General features: G+C 41.8%; 1 long non-coding RNA gene across 1 annotated transcript; it reads right to left on the bottom strand.

Annotated features, from left to right (window-relative positions):
* Nucleotides 1-5538: 5538 nt before the first annotated feature.
* On the bottom strand, nt 5539-16179 carry LOC135247238 (uncharacterized). The gene is made up of 5 exons (XR_010328151.1): nt 15581-16179; nt 13139-13211; nt 12080-12190; nt 9981-10091; nt 5539-6441 (listed from the first exon to the last, which is right to left on the bottom strand). It is a non-coding gene; the product is annotated as an uncharacterized LOC135247238 (long non-coding RNA).
* Between the last annotated feature and the right edge of the window lie 5846 nt (nt 16180-22025).

Here is a 22025-nt window from a genome sequence, read left to right as displayed (position 1 = left end):
GCTAATGATATTCAAACTCAGTTTTTCGCAACTCTGCACATGTCATGTTACCATACATTTATTTTGGCAAGTCAATTAGGGTATCTACTTTGTTCACATCAGAAGGCATTTTAAAACAATGGATTAGAGACAGATTTATTTCAGCTTTAATTCACTATATCCAAAATCCAGAGGGTCAAAAGTTTACATACACCAAGTTCATTGTCACTTTAAACGGTCTGGAAGATTCCAGAAATTTATGTCATGACTTTTTAGAAGCTTCTGATTAGCCAATTGTCATAATTATGAGTTAATTGGGAGTTATTTGGCACATGTGGCTGTATTCAAGGGCCTACCTTTAGAGCCACTGCCTTTTTGCCCTTGATACCATGGGAAAATCCAAGCCACTCAGGCAAGAACTCAGAAGACAAATTGTGGACCTCCACAAGTCTGGTTCCTTGATCGGAGCAATTTCCAAACAACCGAAGGTACCACGAGCATCTGTACAATCAAATGTATGCAAATATAAAAATCTTGGGACCACACAGACACTGCATCATTCAGGAAAGAGGCACAAATTAACTGCCAGGACTGAACAAACTTTGGTCCGAAAGATTAAACTGAACCACAAGACAACAACAAAGGAACTGGTGAAGGAGTTGGAGGCATTAGGTACCAAAGTATCTACATCCACCATTAAGAGAATCCTACATCGCCATAGCCTGACAGGCTGTTGTGCAAGGAAGAAGCCCCTACTCCAAGACTGGCATAAAAAAGCCAGAATTAAGTTTGCAGGTGATCACCAGGACGAAGACTTAGCCTTTTGGAGGAGTGTTCTCTGGTCAGATGAAACAAAACTTGAACTGTTTGGCCATAATGATCAGTGCTAAGTATGGAGGAAAAGGGTGAGGCTTTTAATCTGAAGAACACCATCCCAACTGTGAAGCATGGGGGTGGCAGCATCATGTTGTGGGGGTGTTTTTCTGGAAAAAGGACTGGTGCACTTCAGACAATAGATGGTATCATGAGGAAGGAGAAATCTAGAAATACTGAAGTGTCACAAGTGGCTTGTGGCACGTTGATGAGCATTGTTCTCGAGAAGGCTGATTTGAGATTAGCTGATCGGACGTCAGGCATAAGGCTATTGTGTGTGTGTGATGGTTGTGCAGATCTGCGTATGTGTATGTGTGTGTATATGTGGTTCTGAGAGCGTGGAGTTTGCTGCATTCTTCCTAGTCCTCTTGTGTCATAGATAAGGCACGAAGCCCGCATAAACTGGCAACATCTGATAATAACAGGAGTAAAATAAACCACCATTTTGGAGTAAAACATATAAAGAGGCCTGTGCACAAAAACAACATCCCCATATTCACTGACAATAAGGGTGGCCACATAAGAAAGGAAAACTTGGCTGAGTGTGAAAGTACAGTGCACTTAATCTGCTAGCCCTTTTGTTGTTTATAAACTGAACCTTTATTTAATTGTATGCGATAGCAAAGGCATGTGACGCAATGATAGGCTATGACATAAACACTTACACTGATTCACGCTATGCGTTTGGGGTAGTACACGATTATGTGGGTCTGTGGGCGAATAGGGGGTACCTGACTAGCGCAGGATCCCCAATTCAAAATGGGGGAGTAGTGGAGAGACTACATAAAACTAGTACTGGCACCAAAGTGAGTAGCAGTAATAAAAGTAAAGGCACACACCAAAAGAACAGACCCGCACACAGAAGGGAATAGGTGCACTGATGAACGGGCTAAAAGAGCAGCCACAGAGGGAGCAATAACACCGGCCTTGGCCGCAGTACAGGAAAAGCAAGCAAAAAAAATTAAACCAAAATAAAACATTTTTGAGTAAGAGCAGCTTCAGCATCTAGCACCATGAGCAGAGAAGTGGTTATGGATGGAAAATTGGAGGAGGCTTGGGGATGACAATTGTCATGGAGTGAAACCATGACCTGTGGGCATTTACAGTTTTAAGCATGCACACATGGTGCAATGCATTTAAAGCCCTGTTCGTGTTCTTTTTAATTGCGTGCAACGTAACAACCATATAAAGTAACGTGAAGGAAGGAGGGAAAAATGTACTTACCATTGTTTGTGTGTGTTCTGAAGGTGAATTGTACACGAATGAGAATGAGAAAATATGGCAAAAACGGAAAAGAAACAATGTTCGTTTTACCACGAATTTAAAATACTTTTTTTTTTTTAAAACGACCCCAATTTCTGTTAAATGAAATTGGTAGCGGTACCGTTGTTTGTCGTAAATTTGTGATGGGAAAAAGTTAAATTATTGAAGGTAAAATGTAACATTCATGTTAAACATTGTTTTATTTTGCATTATATGAAAAGTTAGCAAACACCAACCAAACAATGGATTAGAGACAGATTTATTTCAGCTTTAATTCACTATATCCAAAATCCAGAGGGTCAAAAGTTTACATACACCAAGTTCATTGTTACTTTAAACGGTCTGGAAGATTCCAGAAATTGATGTCATGACTTTTTAGAAGCTTCTGATTAGCCAATTGTCATAATTATGAGTTAATTGGGAGTTATTTGGCACATGTGGCTGTATTCAAGGGCCTACCTTTAGAGCCACTGCCTTTTTGCCCTTGATACCATGGGAAAATCCAAGCCACTCAGGCAAGAACTCGGAAGACAAATTGTGGACCTCCACAAGTCTGGTTCCTCGATCTGAGAAATTTCCAAACAACTGAAGGTACCACGAGCATCTGCACAATCAAATGTATGCAAATATAAAAATCTTGGGACCACACAGACACTGCATCATTCAGGAAAGAGGCACAAATGAACTGCCAGGACTGAACAAACTTTGGTCCGAAAGATTAAACTGAACCACAAGACGACAACAAAGGAACTGGTGAAGGAGTTGGAGGCATCAGGTACCAAAGTATCTACATCCACCATTAAGAGAATCCTACATCGCCATAGCCTGACAGGCTGTTGTGCAAGGAAGAAGCCCCTACTCCAAGACTGGCATAAAAAAGCCAGAATTAAGTTTGCAGGTGATCACCAGGACGAAGCCTTAGCCTTTTGGAGGAGTTTTCTCTGGTCAAATGAAACAAAACTTGAACTGTTTGGCCATAATGATCAGTGCTAAGTATGGAGGAAAAGGGTGAGGCTTTTAATCTGAAGAACACCATCCCAACTGTGAAGCATGGGGGTGGCAGGATCATGTTGTGGGGGTGTTTTTCTGGAAAAAGGACTGGTGCACTTCAGAAAATAGATGGTATCATGAAGAAGGAGAAATGGCTTGTGGCACGTTGATGAGCATTGTTCTCGAGAAGGCTGATTTGAGATTAGCTGATCGGACGTCAGGCATAAAGCCATTGTGTGTGTGTGATGGTTATGCAGATCTGCGTATGTGTATGTGTGTGTATATGTGGTTCTGAGAGCGTGGAGTTTGCTGCATTCTTCCTAGTCCTCTTGTGTCATAGATAAGGCACGAAGCCCGCATAAACTGGCAACATCTGATAATAACAGGAGTAAAATAAACCACCTTTTTGGAGTAAAACATATAAAGAGGCCTGTGCACAAAAACAACATCCCCATATTCACTGACAATAAGGGTGGCCACATAAGAAAGGAAAACTTGGCTGAGTGTGAAAGTACAGTGCACTTAATCTGCTAGCCCTTTTGTTGTTTATAAACTGAACCTTTATTTAATTGTATGCGATAGCAAAGGCATGTGACGCAATGATAGGCTATGACATAAACACTTCTGATTCACGCTATGCGTTTGGGGTAGTACACGATTATGTGGGTCTGTGGGCGAATAGGGGGTACCTGACTAGCACAGGATCCCCAATTCAAAATGGGGGAGTAGTGGAGAGACTATGTAAAACTAGTACTGGCGCCAAAGTGAGTATCAGTAATAAATGTAAAGGCACAAACCAAAGGTACAGACCCGCACACAGAAGGGAATAGGTGCGCTGATGAACGGGCTAAAAGAGCAGCCACAGAGGGAGCGATAACAGCGGCCTTGGCTCTCATCCCCTTGTTACGGGAGTGCCGCAGGGATCTGTACTGGGTCCTCTGCTGTTCTCCTTATACACCAGATCTCTTGGTTCAGTTATTAATTCACATGGCTTCTCCTATCATTGTTATGCAGATGACACACAACTCTTCTTCTCTTTTCCCCCCTCGGCTACACAGGTCAATGATGAGATATCTTCCTGCCTGGCTGACATCTCCACCTGGATGGCCAGCCACCATCTGAAGCTCAACCTCAACAAAACTGAGCTGTTCTTCTTCCTGTGCAAGAATCACGGTTGATGGCACCACAGTGACTGCCTCTCACTCTGCCAAGAGCTTGGGGGTGGTCCTGGATGACCAACTGGACCTCAAGGAGCACATCAAGGCAACATCACGGTCCTGCAGATTCCTTCTGTACAACATCAGAAGGATTCGACCATACCTGACGACGTACTCCACCCAGCTGCTCGTCCAGGCTACGGTGACCTCTCGCCTTGATTACTGCAACTCTCTCCTTGCAAGCCTGCCAGCTTGTGCCATACAGCCACTACAGGTGATTCAGAATGCCGCTGCCCGACTCATCTACAACCTTCCCAAATTCTCCCAGGTCACTCCTCTGGTGCGATCACTCCACTGGCTACCGGTCGCTGCCAGGATCTGGTTTAAAGCACTGACCCTTGCCTACACTGCTGCCAACAGGACAGCCCCCATCTACTTGCAGGACATGACTCGATTCTATGTGCCTGCTCGATCACTCCGCTCTACGGCAGCAGGGTGCTTTGTAACCCCTCCCACCCGCCCAAAGGGATCACAGAGCTTCTCCACCCTAGCTCCCCAGTGGTGGAACGAACTCCCCGTCCCCCTCCGAACCACCCCCTCACTACCCATCTTCCGCCGTGGCCTGAAGACTCATCTCTTCAGACTATACCTAGACTAACCACCACCACGCTGTATATTTCACTCTAAATCTCTCCCCCCCCCCCTTTTTCATGACACTTGTTACATGTTGCCCCATCCCAGAACTTTTTGGTAATTTGTATTTGTCCTAATACTGTAGCTTATTCTTCTGCCTAGCTGGCTTTGCCGAGGTTAGGTCTGAATAGTGTTCACTGTGTGAACTAAACTGTGTTCTTGGCTAGAAATAGCTGTACAAAATAAGTATTATACCTTACTGAACCTGTGTTTAGCAGTTGTCTATGACCAAGAAATGCACTTTTGTACGTCGCTTTGGATAAAAGCGTCTGCCAAACAAATGTAATGTAATGTAATGTTTATTTTGCATTATATGAAAAGTTAGCAAACGCCAACCAAACATACAGCCGGTTTTTCTGGAAGCCTTCCAAGGAAGCGCGAGCCATACCATAGGGCTTTTTCATGGGGGTGTTTGGGACACGTCATGTGTGAAATCCCAAGGGGGGAGGATGTATGCATTTGCTTTTGTTTTCCGTAATGGGCAATTCATTATTCACATTCATTTGTTTATGCATAGTAATTATTTATTGTTGGTTCTTGAAATGTAAATGTAAAATAAGACATAATGATAAAGGGAAGAAACTTTATTTTTTTCGTAATAGGATTGCCGGGGGAGGGGCTTGGGCTATATAAGCCAGAGGAAAAGTCCTCCTGGGGTGGAATTTCTATTTTTTGTGTGTGCTGAATGGTCATCTAGACACGCAGCTTATTTCAACAAGTTGGGCCTACTAGGCATAGCCTACTGTGTTTTGTTTACTCTTTTTTGTTTTGTTTATGGTATTTGTTGTATATATATTTTGTTGTGTTGTCACCTGTACATATTTTGCACCGGTTCTGGGTTTGAAGCACGTCTCCTGTAAATAAACCTGGGTGGACAGAAGTTTTTGTCTCCTGCCACTCTTTTGCTGCTCCAACCGCCGCCGGACTCCCTCACAACAATATTTGGAGGGGACCAGTAATCCTGCCTTATTCATTAATGGGGTCCATGATAGAAGTGTATCGTTCCTTGGGACATAATTGGGTAAGGCGCATGCGAAACCAGATGGGGCAAACCTGGTGGCACCCTAAGCTAGGGGTAAACAGTCACAAATATGTTTGAAGATGTATCACATGTGCACAATGTAATCCAGGGCCCACCCTTAAGACTAAAATGAAACAACCAAGATTTAACCAGGTTTTTGCACAGTTGCAAATTGATTATATAGGGCCAACCGAACACTGAAGAATAAACTAACTAAACAATTGTTTTCTACTGGAGGGAAGGATTGGGTGACACAGCTACTAGCTGTGCTTCTCTCCATGAGAGCAGGACTAATTAACCCTAATGAACTTTCTCCCATTGAGGTTCTGACAGGCCGCCCCATGAGGACTCCAGGGGATTTATGCCTCACAGGGGGGGAGTTGCATGTTATGGGAGATAAGTTAGCAGAGTACTGCAGGCTCCTGTCACAGTGTGTTCCACAGGATCCCAGGGCAGAGCCAGACGCTGCAGAAGAGAAAGGTGAAGAGTGCCGGGTGAATCCGGGGGACCAGGTTCTGGTAAAAGCTTTCCAGAAAAAGTAACTTGAACCTAACCGGACCGGACCATACACAGTTCTGTTGACCACACCATCAGCGGCCCGAGTCTCTAGGATTCCAGTGTGGGTTCATTTGTCACGTTTGAGAAAATACAAGGGTGAGGCTCAACATGGGGCACAATAATCCCCGCCTACCTTATGGCATCCTAGGGAGCCTGTTCGTTGTTGCGAGTCTCCGTGTTGAAGACACACTGATTCCAGACATCAGAGTATGCGCTAGTGCCGACGGGTGCAGTTGCACGTGGGACCGTGACTTCAATCACACTGGATGGGGATCTTTCTGGTGTCTTGAGGATTTGTGTTGTATTGCTTATTGTCATAAACGTGGTTATTAGAATCACAACAAAATGGTGCATCACCCCTGTTGCAATGTTGTTATGAGAAATGTTACTGCTGTATTAGTGTGGAAAAATTCAAGGGTGTGGGTTGATACTGGAATGGACTGGGAGACTGCATTAAGTTACAATGAGATATATGGGGAAAACTGGGTAAAGACAGAAGTGGGACGGTAGGAAGATGGCTGCCCCTCAGTGGAACCAATTCATATATTCGCTATCCACTCACAAGGAGAGCTGACCATCAGATGTTTTCCTCCAGGGAAGCCAGGCTCCTGTCCGAAATTGTATGCCGGCCCCAAGTTTGGTCTGGTCCCCGAAGGAGAGCCCCTCCCAGCCCTAGTAGGAGTATCAGTCCAACAGTCCCCTTTGTTGATTCTGTATATGATCATGTAGGAAAATCAATTCAGATGTTAAGTGTCTGATATGTTTGCATGACGCCTGAAACTTCTTACTGCATTAACCCTTCTGGCACTTCTGTTTCTATAGGATCTATCCCAGTAGCTCCTGACGTAACCACCAGCACCACCATGCCTAGGCATGTCCATCGAGAAACAGATCCTGACAATTCTTTTAATAAAGCTCTGTCTGCTATAGAGGCTAAAATAAAATAAAAACGATAGAGGAATCTGGGGCAAAAATATAACGCTTCCGTTGCAACTCGAAAGGCAGTCAAGGCCACTCTGAGGGCCGATGAGGAGTATCATGATGCTACCGGATCTGAACTATCTGGGAGTGGGATCCCGGGGGGGTATGTGTGGGTAATATTTTCCCAATGCATGGGGTTTGAAAATAATAATTTCTGTTGTGCTTATTGTGGTATATTACACCCTCCAGAAAGGAATTAGAGAAGTAAGAGATTAACTCTTGTTAACCAAATTAGGTAAGGCTTTTAGGACCAGATAGATCCTTTCCTCCTTTTCCTGTGTAGGTGGGTGGGTGAGGGAAAGAGATTCTCATCACCAATTCAAAATGGGGGACTGATGGGTTCAGAGTGTTTCTCTTCTCTGCAATTAGCGACGCCATATGGTATCAGGCAACATTAAGGGAATAGGTTGTTTATGTACAAAACAGATGTCATTAGGGAACAAAGAGATTGCAGATAGGATGGACATGCGTACCCAGTCAAGGCCCCAGAGGGCATTTAACCCATTTAGACCTAAGGCGAATAATGAATAATGCATTTCGCCAGCCCAACATGCATTTCAATGAATCACGATGCATTTCATCGGTCACGTGTCTTGAAAAGGATGACAGCATCTAAAACGCGCTCACATTGCATCCGGCTCTAAAGGGAGAAGCAGGCAAACGTTGCGCCCGGAGTGTTGGAGGACAGACCTTATGGCGGTGTAAGACCAATGATGTCGACCAAAAATGAAGACGCAAAAGGAAGATTTGTTGTCTTCTAGACAGGTGGAGAAAAGGATGCCAGTATTTACAGTGAACAAAAGTGAAACAATAATAAAAATAAACAAACAAAAAGACTTGCAAAACAAAAAGAAAGTAACATGTATCTATGTTTTTAAGGTTCAATAATAATAATAATAATAATACTTCTCACTGACTCGGACCAGTCTGCACCCAACAACCAACCAACCACAAATGATGGTGGTAGCTGCACTTAAATAGCTTCTCCACCCTTGGACCCTACCAATTACCAAGAATTAAATACAGTTCTACAACAGCTTAAAATTACCCATAACAAATACCATCGATAATTAACACATTTAGATAATCAATACACTCCATTGAAATACTTCAGGTACACCATAAACCACAGTATTTACAATGAACTACACAACCCTGAGAATAATAGATCGTCCCAATCAAACTGGCGGCAACTAAAAACTACAACAAACTACAAAAGCCTATAGGAAGTTGCGCCGCGTCCTCTGGCCCCAGCCTGATGACGCAACCAGGAAGCATGCTACACCACACGGAAAGAACTCCTCTGATTAATATCTAAAGTTTGTAACGTTACCAACATTTCAAACATGATCTAAACTCCAGCATAAAGATAACACAAAATTCCAATACACCTACTAATTCCAATACACCTAGTTCTAAACATGACTTATATGAGCACACCGTATTAACGTTAAACGCACAAACACATAGCGATACATGATTCAAGCAGCACAATGGTAGTGTGAAACCATAGACATATCCGCCGCATTGGCCTTTAGATCGTATGTCAACATCGCCGCTATATTGGACCAGGCAAGACTGGCCTGAAAACAAATAGCCTACAAGTGAACTGCGGTTTTTCTGGATAAAAGTTTTTTTCTACTCTACTTGGACCATAAACCATTTTGATGATGTATTGCTGATGCTAATGATTATATCAAAATCAATAAAAAATTTGATTGCAAAAAAAAAATTCCATATGTTACATTACTTATTATAGTGCAAATATTTTTGAGATATTTACCATTTTTCTTTACATTTTTTATTCATATTTTATTAATGTTTACCAAGAACATTTCCCATTAATTAACACTTTATTGGGTGTTAGTTATGTAACAAAACCCTTAAGTCCAGTGAAATTCTTTCTACATGTAATGTGTAAATAATGCTCTTTCCACTTTGGAATCAAAGCCTTTCTTTATTTGGGTGTAATGTCTAGAATGTGAGGCTGCTATAGAGTGTAATGTTAGTGTACAGTAGCTCAGTGTTACAATGCTATTACAGGTTGAATAATCTTCAGGTTTAATCATACAATGGGAACGCATAGTTTATGTTGCTTTCTTTCATTTTGTTAGGCACTGCATGGGACAATCTGCTCTAACCAAGCTAGCGATGAGAAATGGTTTACATATGACCTGTCTTACAAGTATGAATGTTAATGAGCGCAGGATACACACCCAACCTGCCCATGTCTGCTAAACAGGTCACAATAATCTAACCGTGTCTAGTACAATTCAATGGTTCTAATTCGGTGAAAAACGTGAAAGAAGCATTAAGAAGAAAATCTGTCGTCACTTCTGGGGAATATAAAAACAATCTAGTTTCCTGGACCTTTAAGAGCAGTGCAAACCAGGTGGAAATTGCCTTTTTAAATGCTTGGGGTTAAGCGGTTAAATAGTAGTGTCAATTTAAGCCGATTTAATTACCTTTGGTCACCTGTGAACTTTCCTCTGAAATTGAATAGAGGATCCATTGAACGATCACTCTTCAGAGACACACAGCTGGGTACAGGTGACCCTGCTCTTTCTACCTGGACCCTGTGAACAAAACATAGAGATAGAGCTTCCAGTTAAATTCATCTTCTTACCACAGCTCTATGTCACTGCACATCTGGCGATGACATAATAAACCCCACCTACACCTGAATGTGACATAATACACCCAACTACACCTGAAAGGTGACATTGACACTGAGAGGTATATTTCCCCCCTGCCCCCTAGTGGTATGGGCAGCAGCGCCCACAGAATGGGGATGAAGTAAAGATTTGCAATTTATTAAAAAAGGGGCTACAAACACGTCACAAATTCAAGCTCAACGGCTGCAACAGCCTCCTTTTTGGCCAACAACACCACTCGTTCCCTTATCAGCGCTAATGGCAATGAATGTCAGTAAAATGAAAGGAGCCTCCCCATCCCCCAATCACTCATTGCACACTAACCCACATCATAAAACATGTTTTTTATACTTTCCATAATTACTTTGCCTTTATTATTTTTGCATGAAAAAATGTATTCCATTTAAGCTGTCAGAACAGCACCTCAGATCACCAAAACAATCATTCATAAGAAAGTTTTAAATTCCATATGTAATGTACTTACAATGCAGTCACTTTTGCTATATCCAATACTTGCATCTTTATGGCTCTTTTGTCAATGTAAGAGTTTCTGTAATCACACATGCCCTTGCTCATATTCAAGCTAAGACTGTTAGCCAGCTCAGGCGCCCTGAACAAAATATACTATTTTGTTCAGCAGGCATTTGGTTATCTGAACAGCAAGTCAAGTCAACATCCTGCATGCTACTCCTCCTACAGTTTATCAGCAAGACCTACCTTTTTTATCTCGTAGCTTCACCTAGTTGCTTGTGCTTTTCTTGTCAGTAGTGCAAATATTTTTGAGACATTTACCATTTTTATTTATATTTTATTTATGTTTACAAGAAAATTTCCCATTAATTAACACTAGTGGAATGTTCGGAATGTAAACAACACATTTGCAACTGACATTGCAATCAGCCGCTGCAGCAGCGACAGATACAGACCGTCTCTTTCTTTTGCAAAGCTTCTAATGGATGAAATCTCTAGCAAAGTGAGTAACGGCAGCAGCAGCAAAGCAAGTTCACCTCAAACTAATATTAGTTTTCTGTTATAATTTCTGCTAATTCCTGCCAGCTACTGTAACATTTGTATTTCCACATTCAGCATAATGTTAAATGCTGTAAGAAATTAACTCCCAAAAACATGTTAGAACTGATTCACCTCAGTTATTTATTCAAAATATGCGATTTTGAGAGCAGAAAACTTCTTTTGTAGTGTAGATAACCTGTTCAAAACATTATCAAAAATGTGCAATTTGGAGAGGTTTTGGGATGTCTTGGAAAATCCATTGCAACATTTCACTGCTTTTAGTTATCGGCACAACAATCTGTGAATTCTTTGCTGATGTGTCATTTTATTACTGTTTTACACTCACAAATGTCCCAGAAATACATTCAAACGATTATTGCAAAAAACAAAAAAAGAAAAAACAAATAAAAGCCTGTGCCGAAATTTGCTTGCTCTCCCCCTTGGCTAAACACCAGGTTTTCAATGGGCAGGGTTCATTGGGTGTCATTTATGTAACAAAACCCTTAAGTCCAGTGAAATTCTTTCTACATGTAATCTGTAAATAATTCTCTTGCCACTGTTGTGCACGCTAGGCAAGCTAACCTGAAAATGCCTAAGCATTGCCCCTTCTCTGGATGTGGAAAATGCAATACATTCTTTTCTTTTTCCAAAAATAAAGAGACCTACAAGAAATGGGTTTTAATTCTGGAGCCCACAGGCACTCCAATTCAATGGTTCTAATTTGGTTAAAAACGTGAAAGAAGCATTAAGAAGAAAATCTGTCGTCACTTCTGGGGAATATAACACCAATCTAGTTTCCTGGACCTTTAAGAGCACTGCAAACCAGGTGGAAATTTCCTTTTTAAATGCTTGGGGATAAGGGGTTAAATAGTAGTGTCAATTTAAGCCTATTTAATTACCTTTGGTCACCTGTGAACTTTCCTCTGAAATTGAATTGAGGTTCCATTGAATGATCACTCTTCAGAGACACACAACTGGGTACAGGTGACCCTGTTCTTTCTACCTGGACCCTGTGAACAAAACATAGAGACAGAGCTTCCAGTTAAATTAATCTTTTTACCACAGCTCTATGTCACTGCACATCTGGTGATGACTTAATAAACCCCACATACACCTTAATGTGATATAATACACCCACCTACACCTAAAAGGTGACAGTGACATTGAAAGGTATATTTCCCCCCTGCCCCCTAGTGGTATGGGCAGCAGCGCCCACAGAATGGGGATAAAGTAAATATTTGCAATTTATTTAAAAAGGGGCTACAAATACGTCACAAATTCAAGCTCAACGGCTGCAACAGCCTCCTTTTTGGCCAACAACACCACTCGTTCCCTTATCAGTGCTAATGGCGATGAATGTCAGTAAAATGAAAGGAGCCTCCCCATCCCCCAATCACTCATTGCACACTAACCCACATCATAAAACATGTTTTTTATGCTTTCCATAATTACTTTGCCTTTCTTATTTTTGCATGAAAAAATGTATTCCATTTAAGCTGTCAGAACAGCACCTCAGATCACCAAAACAATCATTCAGAAAAAGGTTTTAATGTCCATATGTAACGTACTTACATTGGATTCACTTTTGGTATATCCAATACTTGTGTCTCTATGGCTCTTTTGTCTATGTAAGAGTTTCTGTAATCCAAAATGCCTCTGCTCCTATTTGGGTGTAATGTCCGGAGTTTGAGACTGCTAGTGTAATGCTAGTATACAGTAGCTCAGTGTTACAACGTTATCACAAGTTGAATGATCACGTTTAACTATACGATGGTAATGCCTAGTTTTTGTTGCCTTCTTTCGGTTTTTCTGGTACTGCATGGGACAATCTGCGCTAACTCATCCTCTTACTGCAGCTCTAACTCACAGCACATGGAGACAGAGCTTCCAGTTAAACTTATCCTCTTACTGCAGCTCTAACTTATATCACATTAAATATCTGATTCATGCATTTGTACCTCTTCCTCTCACTGCTGAGGGTTCCTCCTTTGGTCTTTGGCTCCTCTGAGAGATAGAAACAGCACCCCCTATCTACGGAGACAGGAACACATCAGACAAGACTGGACCACAAGTGGCTTCCAACCCAAATTAGCCTGCAAACACAACATGAGCACACACTGAACACTCGCTTGCACACACAGAGACACACACACGCACAATATAGCGTAGTTTTGACTGGATGTAATGCAGAATTTAAATGGGCCCTGAACATGTACTATACAGACATCTCAAAAGGAGTGGTGTTACCCTTGATATGAAGCTCAGGAGCGTGTGTCCAGAAAAACACCAGAGTGCACTAGAAACAGTGTGCCGAGGCTTGATTCGTTTCTGCCATAAACACGTGATCAATGACGTCCGAAGCTTCATTCGGTACTCACAACCATGTGACCGCTTTGGTAACTGACTCAAAGGAAGCAAAGCTTTGGCGCAGGTTTCATGGGGAAAGCAAGCTGTTTGTGTCAGTCGTGAGCTAGTGAGTCACAGTGACTGCTTTAAGAATCCGAGACATTGTGCAGAGATGGAACCAGCCAGGAACAGAGAGCGGTCTGCAGCTTGGGAGCATTTTAAAATGATATCAGCAACTAAGCTTTATCCTCCTGAGACCCAGGGGAAAAAAGGTTCAAAATGACATTTTTTTCTATATTTTTTGTGTTATAATTTATATTGTAATAAAAATGTATAAAAATACAAACTAAATAAAATAAAAAACAATAAAAACAATCTGTTATGAATAATGATATAAAATTGCAGTTTTACTTATTATGACAACAATTTAAAAAAATACACAGTAAATGTTTTACTCCAAAACGACCACCAGGTCCAAGAACATGTAATCTCACGTCCAAATTTATGACATTTAAAGACCATTATGTATTATAGACACAGAGACAATTAAGCTATCATGAAGGCTTGAAGATACAACTAGAAATGTCACGTCCTCCACAGAGGACAGACATAAATGTCTTTGTCTCAGAAGGATGAGAGAAAATTATTATATGAATACATACAACAATAACCTTTTATTTCAATGACCAATGTTGCATGAGCACCTCCTCTCCCCATTTAATAGTTATTACTCTGAAGTTTCAAGGTGGACACGAAGCTAATGATTAAGTCTTTTATTGAATCTCTTTTAACCTTCAATATGATCTGCTGGTTTGGTAACCTAAATCTTAAGTGCAAGAGTCGACCGGCCAACATTGTAAAATTAGCTGGCAGGATCATCTGATACAGCTGACCCTCCCAGCTGTATCAGGTAGGATCTATAAGGAAGGCCCAGTCCATTCTGAGGGATTCCCAGCATCCCCTGTTCAATCAATTTGCATTACTTCCCTCAGAGCGCAGATATACACCGATCAGCCACAACATTAAAACCACCTACCTAATATTGTGTAGGTCCCCCTCGTGCCATCAAAACAGCTCTGACCCGTCGAGGCAAGGACTCCACCTCTGAAGGTGTCCTCAGGTATATTTGTATTTCTGTATATATTTGTATCTACTGTATATTTGTCTCTGATATTTTGTATCTACTGTAAATTTGTATCTTTATTGTCTTTTATGCTGCAACAGTGCAAATTCCCCCCGGGGATCAATAAAGTACACTACTACTACTACTACTACTACTACTACTACTTATTACATTATTGGTTTTTATTACATAAAAAATTTGAAATTGATTACATTATTAGGAGTTATTACACTATTGGTAGTTTATTACATTATTAGTTGCTATAGGGCTATAAAAAGCCAAGATATTGTTAGAGGGTGAATTATTTCCACATGATTTTAAAACTCTCGACGGGTCAGAGCTGTTTTGGTGGCACGAGGGGGACCTACACAATATTAGGCAGGTGGTTTTAATGTTGTGGCTGATTGGTGTAGGCTCCCTATTTTAAAATAGGATCCCTATGTTAAAAACAAACAGGATTAAACACTCTTTTATCCCAAGTGTCACTGGCTTTCTTAATAAGTAATAGTGATACGTTTTTCAATGATTTTAATGTTTATCTGTTGTCAGAAATATAGTTATTGCTATTTATTATATACTATGCTGCAGTACAAATTGCCCCATGGGGACAATAAAGACTCTTAACTAACACCAAACCTATATCCTTTGTGTTATATACCAGCACATTTATTCAGAATACCCCCTCATTAATGCAAATAGGCTACTCCTAACCACACATTATGTGGCTGTAACTCTATATAGACATTACATTACAGGCATTTAGCAAACACTCCTATCCAGAGCGACTTACACAACTTCTTTTTTTTACATTACATCCATACGGCTGGATACTGAAGTAATGCAGGTTAGGTACCTTGCTCAAGGGTACTACGGCAGTGTCCTACCTGGGACTCGAACCTGTGAACTATAGGTTACAAGGCCAGCTCCTTACCTATTAGAATGGGCAAGATGTGTGATCTAAGCGACTTTGACTGTGGCAGATGGATGGTGCCAGATGTGGTGGTTCCAGCATCACAGAAAAAGCTGCCCTCCTGGGATTTTCATGCAGTACAGCCTATAGAGTTCACAGAGAATGGTGTGATAAACAAAAAAACATTGTTAATGAGAGATCAGAGGAGAATGGGCAGACTAGTTCAAGCTAACATGAAGGCCACAAATGAAATAACAGCTATGCTTGGCCAAAGAGCTCTAATGTCATCTCTCAGGACCACAGTAGATGAGACAAAGGAGACAATTTAGATTCTTGAAACTGTCGATTACTCCCAGTGAAACCATTTTTCCTGAAGCCATTCCAAATAGCCTTTTGGCATGGAGGTAGCATTTAATTTTGGAGCATCTAATGTAGCAATTAATAGAAACGTGGTGACCCCCCGATGCAACCAAGTTCTGTAATTCTCCAACTGTGCCCACTGGATATTTCTTTGCTCCATGAACCATGCTTTGCTCCCTGAACCATCTACCTCACTGTGCATTGGCTAAGATCACTAGCGCCATTAGAATTAAAAGTGCAAACAGCTGCAGTTTATTTGTAATAACATGTTTACTCAATGGATAGTCAACTGAGTTCCCAACTTGATGAATACATCAACATAATTATGAACAATGATTTGTCAACAAAGGCCTTTAAAATTCAGCCAGTTATAATGAAATATAATGACCAAGCAAAAAATATCATCGGCAGACATGGTATCAGTGACCTGTAACCAAAAGAATACATACTGGCCTGTAACTGTATGATTATACATAGTGTATCTGTGGCTATTATTTGATGTTACAGTGGATAGAGTTACACGTGTGAAATCAGATCTCTCTCAGATTCAATGAGAAAGAATACAAGGAGAAGCCATTTATGATTCAGTGACCCTTAAATCTTTGTCGTATAAGGACTATGCCGTGTAAAAGACATACATTTACACAGCGCACAGTGTAAAACATGCATACCCCCATACGGACAATTGGGGGGTATGCATTTATGGACCACTTTATTTGTCAATGATTTCTTGTATTCTGAATCTGATCACAGAAATCTAATTTCAATGACAAATATTGTGGTCACTGTGACCATGTACTCCAGATTAAGAAAGAACTATTATTTCTGCCTACAGATTTTAAAAAGCCAACACTGAATTTTACACAACATAGAAGGTCCCTTAAGAATAAGAAACATCAGTGTCCCTGTTCTTGCTGAAACCATGCAACCATTTATGATGTCTGCAACAATGACAATTTGATGACACTCGTAAAGCAACAGTAATACACTAAAAGCTAATCTTCATGCTGATGCCTGTGATGCTCTAAACAGAGAAAGCTCCTGTAATCCATCTAGTGACAAGTTATTACAAGGCTAGCTCTCAGAACTCTCAGAACATTACTGCTTCATGTACTTGCTCTGCTTATTCTGTTATCGGCCTTTGTCACAGCCCAAACATTGGATTACAGTTCAACTCTGGTGATCAAAACTCAGTCATTTCCACAACTACATAAGTGCTCTTATGTAATAATACTTACAGCAGATATGGCCGTAAACTAAAATGTTTTGCAAATAATCCAGACAATGTTTGATCGATCAGAAAAACAGTTTTCATGTCTATATGAAAACAGATAGTGAATCACTGCCCGTTCTTTCACTGCTCCACCTCAGTTCTTGTAGATTCAGTGGGAAATCTGCAGTGATTAATGCACTTCAGACTGTGTTCTGCAGTGTACAGCTGCTTGGAGGCTTAAGGTAGTGAAGGGAAGTGTGTGTTTCTGTATTTCTGTATGCACTCCTGGCCACTTCTGCTTAGGCCTGTGGCATTGTCCCAGACTCCACATTCAGTGTTACCATGGCGATGAGGGAGAAGAGCGATGGAGAGCTATGGGGAGGATGGGATGCAGCTCAGGGCCGTCCCGAGTTTTCTCCTGAGAGGACCCGAAAAGCTTCGGCACCCACCATGGGGATATACCGCCCCCGTCCCAGGTGTTATACTGTGCTGTTATGTTGTGTGCTGAGAGGCCTAATTAGTGATGTAACATTTGTGTGTGACCACAGACCACAGAGACTCCATGCTTGTGAGATGTGACCATATGAGGTGTGATGCTTATAACATATATATTATATTATAACTGTGCCTTATAGTCAATTGTTCTGCATTGCAGGAGATATGGCTGTAAACTGCTGTTTCATAAATGATCCATATCATGTTTTAACAATCAAGAACAGTTTATCTATCGATGGGATTATATATAGTCTATCAGTGCTTTTTCATTGATTGATGTTACACTGCAATCACATACTTATAAAGGATATTACTGTCCAATCATGTTAAAAAGCCAGCATTATCACTCTGACCTCACTTGCAATAGATTTTTTGTAGAGAACAGTGCTGTCATTTATACTCAAGGATTCCAAAAACAAGATGAACCCACTGCAATTTGCACACAAGGTGAAGCACAGCATTGATGATTCTCTTCATTTTTTTTTCCATTGTAATTTACTTTCTGTTCAGTGAACTCTTGAGAACCTGTCAACTTCTGCCTTGAAACCTCTAGAGTTCAGTCACTTGCTTGAATACATCTGCTTTGTGATTACAGTATTCCAACAATCCCAGAGATTTGATAGCTCTCACAAAATACTCTGATACTTTTGGCCATTTCCAGCTCCTGCCACGGTACATAATGGTTTCATTAAATTCCATTTATCTTGAGGATGGAGGTGCAATTTCAAAGAAATTCACTGGTCGACGCACTGAAGATGCTGATTGTTGTTGAATACAAAGCACACACACAGCACACTGATGCACACAGCCTCACAGTACATTAACACACAGCCCGCCAGGCCCCAGCCATAGACATACACACACACATGCAGCATACACACACACACACACACACACACACACGCACGCACACAGACACATACACACACATATACGCACACAACATGCACACAGACACATATACGCACACACACATACACACACAACATGCACACAGACACATACACACAAACATGCACACACACACACACATGCACACACATGCACGCACGCACGCACGCACACACATATTTTGATTTATTTAGGTCCACATTTATAAAATTAATAAAATACATCAATAAGGGCCCAAATATATTTCAGTTGCTGTCTGATGTCCTTCACTTGAGTGGCACAAAGCACACCAGTAGGGATAAAGCAAACAAAGTGCAGGTTAGACATTTGCATCTCAAACATCTTCTCCTCCATATACTGCGACTGCCTATAACGGAGGAAACTGAGCAATATTTTGCTAGTCGCTTTGCTCTCCATTTTGCCAGCCCCATTATCCTAAGACCTCTGACCACAAGCCTGTGGACATGGCCAAGGCTCCCAAATGTAAAAACTAGAAGTTGACACTTATACCCTAGTGCTGTTATGGCTTGTAATAATGGCTGGTATTTTAACTGTTTAGTAAGAAATGCTTCTTCTAGGCTTGCATCGAAGGCACAGCCTACTTCCAGTAGGAACACCTCTCTGTGGTTCTCATCAATCACAGTAAGATCAGGTTTGTTTGCACTTACATTTGAAAATTGATAGAGGTTATTATTACATCGAAACATTTGTGGTTTTACAGTGGAGTTTATATGTAACACAGCATTTGGATGGAGAATGGATGATACATCTTTAGATATAATATTAACTATTCGATCGTGTCTGGCTATGAACAGCCCTTTATAGCAGAAACAACCATTTAGTATGTGACATTGATTCGACAACCTGTTGATGTCCATGATGTAACCAGTAAGGGTCGTGGCTATTAGGATACCAAATGGATAAATTGAGTTTGGTTGGTAACACTTGGAGGCGTGCTTTTACAGTGAAGATGAGGATTTCCTCATCAGTCGCTGCATTTTTAAAAACTGTATGCGACACAGTATGATCCGCTGACGGGAGGCAAGCAAGCTTCCCTTGTAGCCGGAGTCCCATCCAGTGCTGCTGCCGCTGCTGATTAAGCGCTAGCAAATGAGCTCGCGCGCCATTGATGGGGAGCGCGCTTGTAATTCCATCGCGTCTCACTGTAGCGCTCACGGAGATTGTCGGGTCGGTAATCACAGTCCTAGAAACGTTCACGGTCTCAGAGTCGGCTCCTGTCCATTCAGCAGAAACACCAGTCCAGTTGCATAGATCGTTCAGGTCTGGCCAGTTTGAATTAACGCCAAAACCTGCTGCGTTGGTATCCAGTTTTCCACTAGGCTTTCTCTTAAATCCTAGGAAGCTGGATGACGGCTCATTCGCTCGTGGGACCTTGCGTTTTTCTAGATCAAGGAGGAAAGAGGCTCTGGCGAGCTCCCTAACTGTTCTGTCATCGCTGTTGAGCATATTTAGTAAATGAGCGAGTCTTGTAGACATATATGCCCATTCAAAGTTCGGTACCCCGAATCCTCCCTCCCGTTGGCTGTGGAAAATGATGTCACGGGTTGTGTGAGTGCTCAGACCAAACCACTCTCTTACCCGCTGCACAGTCCTGTTGTTCAGGTCATGGAGGACTTTCTTTGGTATATGAACGTTGGGGAAAAGATGTTGTACCGTAGACAGAGCCACTTGTCCAATAGCTTCCAACTTCATAACCAATGGCAAGGGAGATGAGTCGATCAGGTTGGGCCTAGATGTGTACTCTTCAATTATGCTATCCACTTGCCCCTTCCATTCACCGGCGATGGTAAATTTATGGCCAAGATAGTTGTACGTTTCATGGCGTGCATAAACTCTGATCGGTTCGTCATTTATTTTAAACATGGGATCTCGGTCTGACTTTGCACGATACCAGCGGTTCCCCCCACTCCGCCTCTCATAAAAAACAGCACATTTGGATTGTTTGACTTCTAATCCTGACCACTCCAAAAAGGAGTCGGTTCTGGAGAACATGTTCTTAATAGTTTCCTCTTGACGGGAACATATCAGTACATCGTCTGCATAACCTTGCACGGGGTTCGGGGAAAAAACATTGGGGGGTGCGCACTGGTTCACCCACTGTAACCATCGATTCATTGCCAGCACAAAGTTCACTGCGCTCCATGGGCAGCCTGTTTCAATACCCATTTGGAGAGGAATTGGACCCGTGAGCTGTTTACCGCAGATCACTTGGATGAAAGAGTCTTTATATATGTCCTTAACTATGTCAATGTATCCCTGAGGCAAATGGATTTCCTTGAGTGAATCTATCATGACATTTTGAGTCAATGTTCCAAACGCGTCGCGGAAATCCAGAAAAATTGCATAAAATCGGGCAGACTCGTGTTTAAAATCATCTCTGCCGGTTTTAAGGCAAAAAACATGCTCATTCACACCTTGCCTGTCTATATAGGCTTTCTGCTTTGTGGACAGAATATTGGCTTCCACCAGCCACGGTAGAATACGCGAGAGGAGGCATTTCATGAACACTTTATATATGGTCGGTAGTAGAGAAATGTCTCTCCATGTTGATGGGTCGTCAGGAATGTTGTCTTTCAGACACACGCACGCACACACACACACACACACACACAAATACACGCACACGCACCCACACACATATACACACACACACACACACACGCATGCACACACACACACACACACAAGCCCACACACACATATACATACACACACACACACACACACATCACACATACATGCAAACCCACACACACATATACATGCGCACACACACACACACATACACTCACAAACACACACTTACGCACACACACACACATATACATGCACACACACACACACACACACACACACACAACTCACACAGAGCAACCTGATACACACAGCCTCACAGTACATTAACACACAGCCTGCCAGGCCCCAGCCACACACACACACACACAGACACAACTCACACACGCAACATACACACAGACACAGGCACGCACACACACACACGCAACATACACACAGACACAGGCACACATACACACACGTAACATACACACAGACACAGGCACACACACACATGCACATAACATACACACATACACGCACACACACACACACACACACACACACACGCACACACACACACACACACACAGACGCACACACACACACACACACACAAAGAGCAACCTGATACACACAGCCTCACAGTACATTAACACACAGCCTGCCAGGCCCCAACAACACACAAACACACATATAGACGCACACACACACACACGCACACACGCACGCATGCACGCACACGCACTGAGTTGGCCCACACAGCATTTGAACACTCTACCTCCAATGTAATCAGATCCAGGGCTCTTTCTCTCTTTGGTGTGGCTAAATGCTTTAAAAACATTATAATAATCAATATGAATGCAGCAATCTCTCTCTAAAAAACATTAATTCATCATTAAAATCATGGATGTCAAATCGCAGGTAAAA

The sequence above is a fragment of the Anguilla rostrata genome, unplaced genomic scaffold (assembly GCF_018555375.3).
Source record: "Anguilla rostrata isolate EN2019 unplaced genomic scaffold, ASM1855537v3 scaf1169, whole genome shotgun sequence".
Classification (NCBI taxonomy): domain Eukaryota; kingdom Metazoa; phylum Chordata; class Actinopteri; order Anguilliformes; family Anguillidae; genus Anguilla; species Anguilla rostrata.
This window is presented reverse-complemented; position numbering and strand designations above follow the sequence as displayed.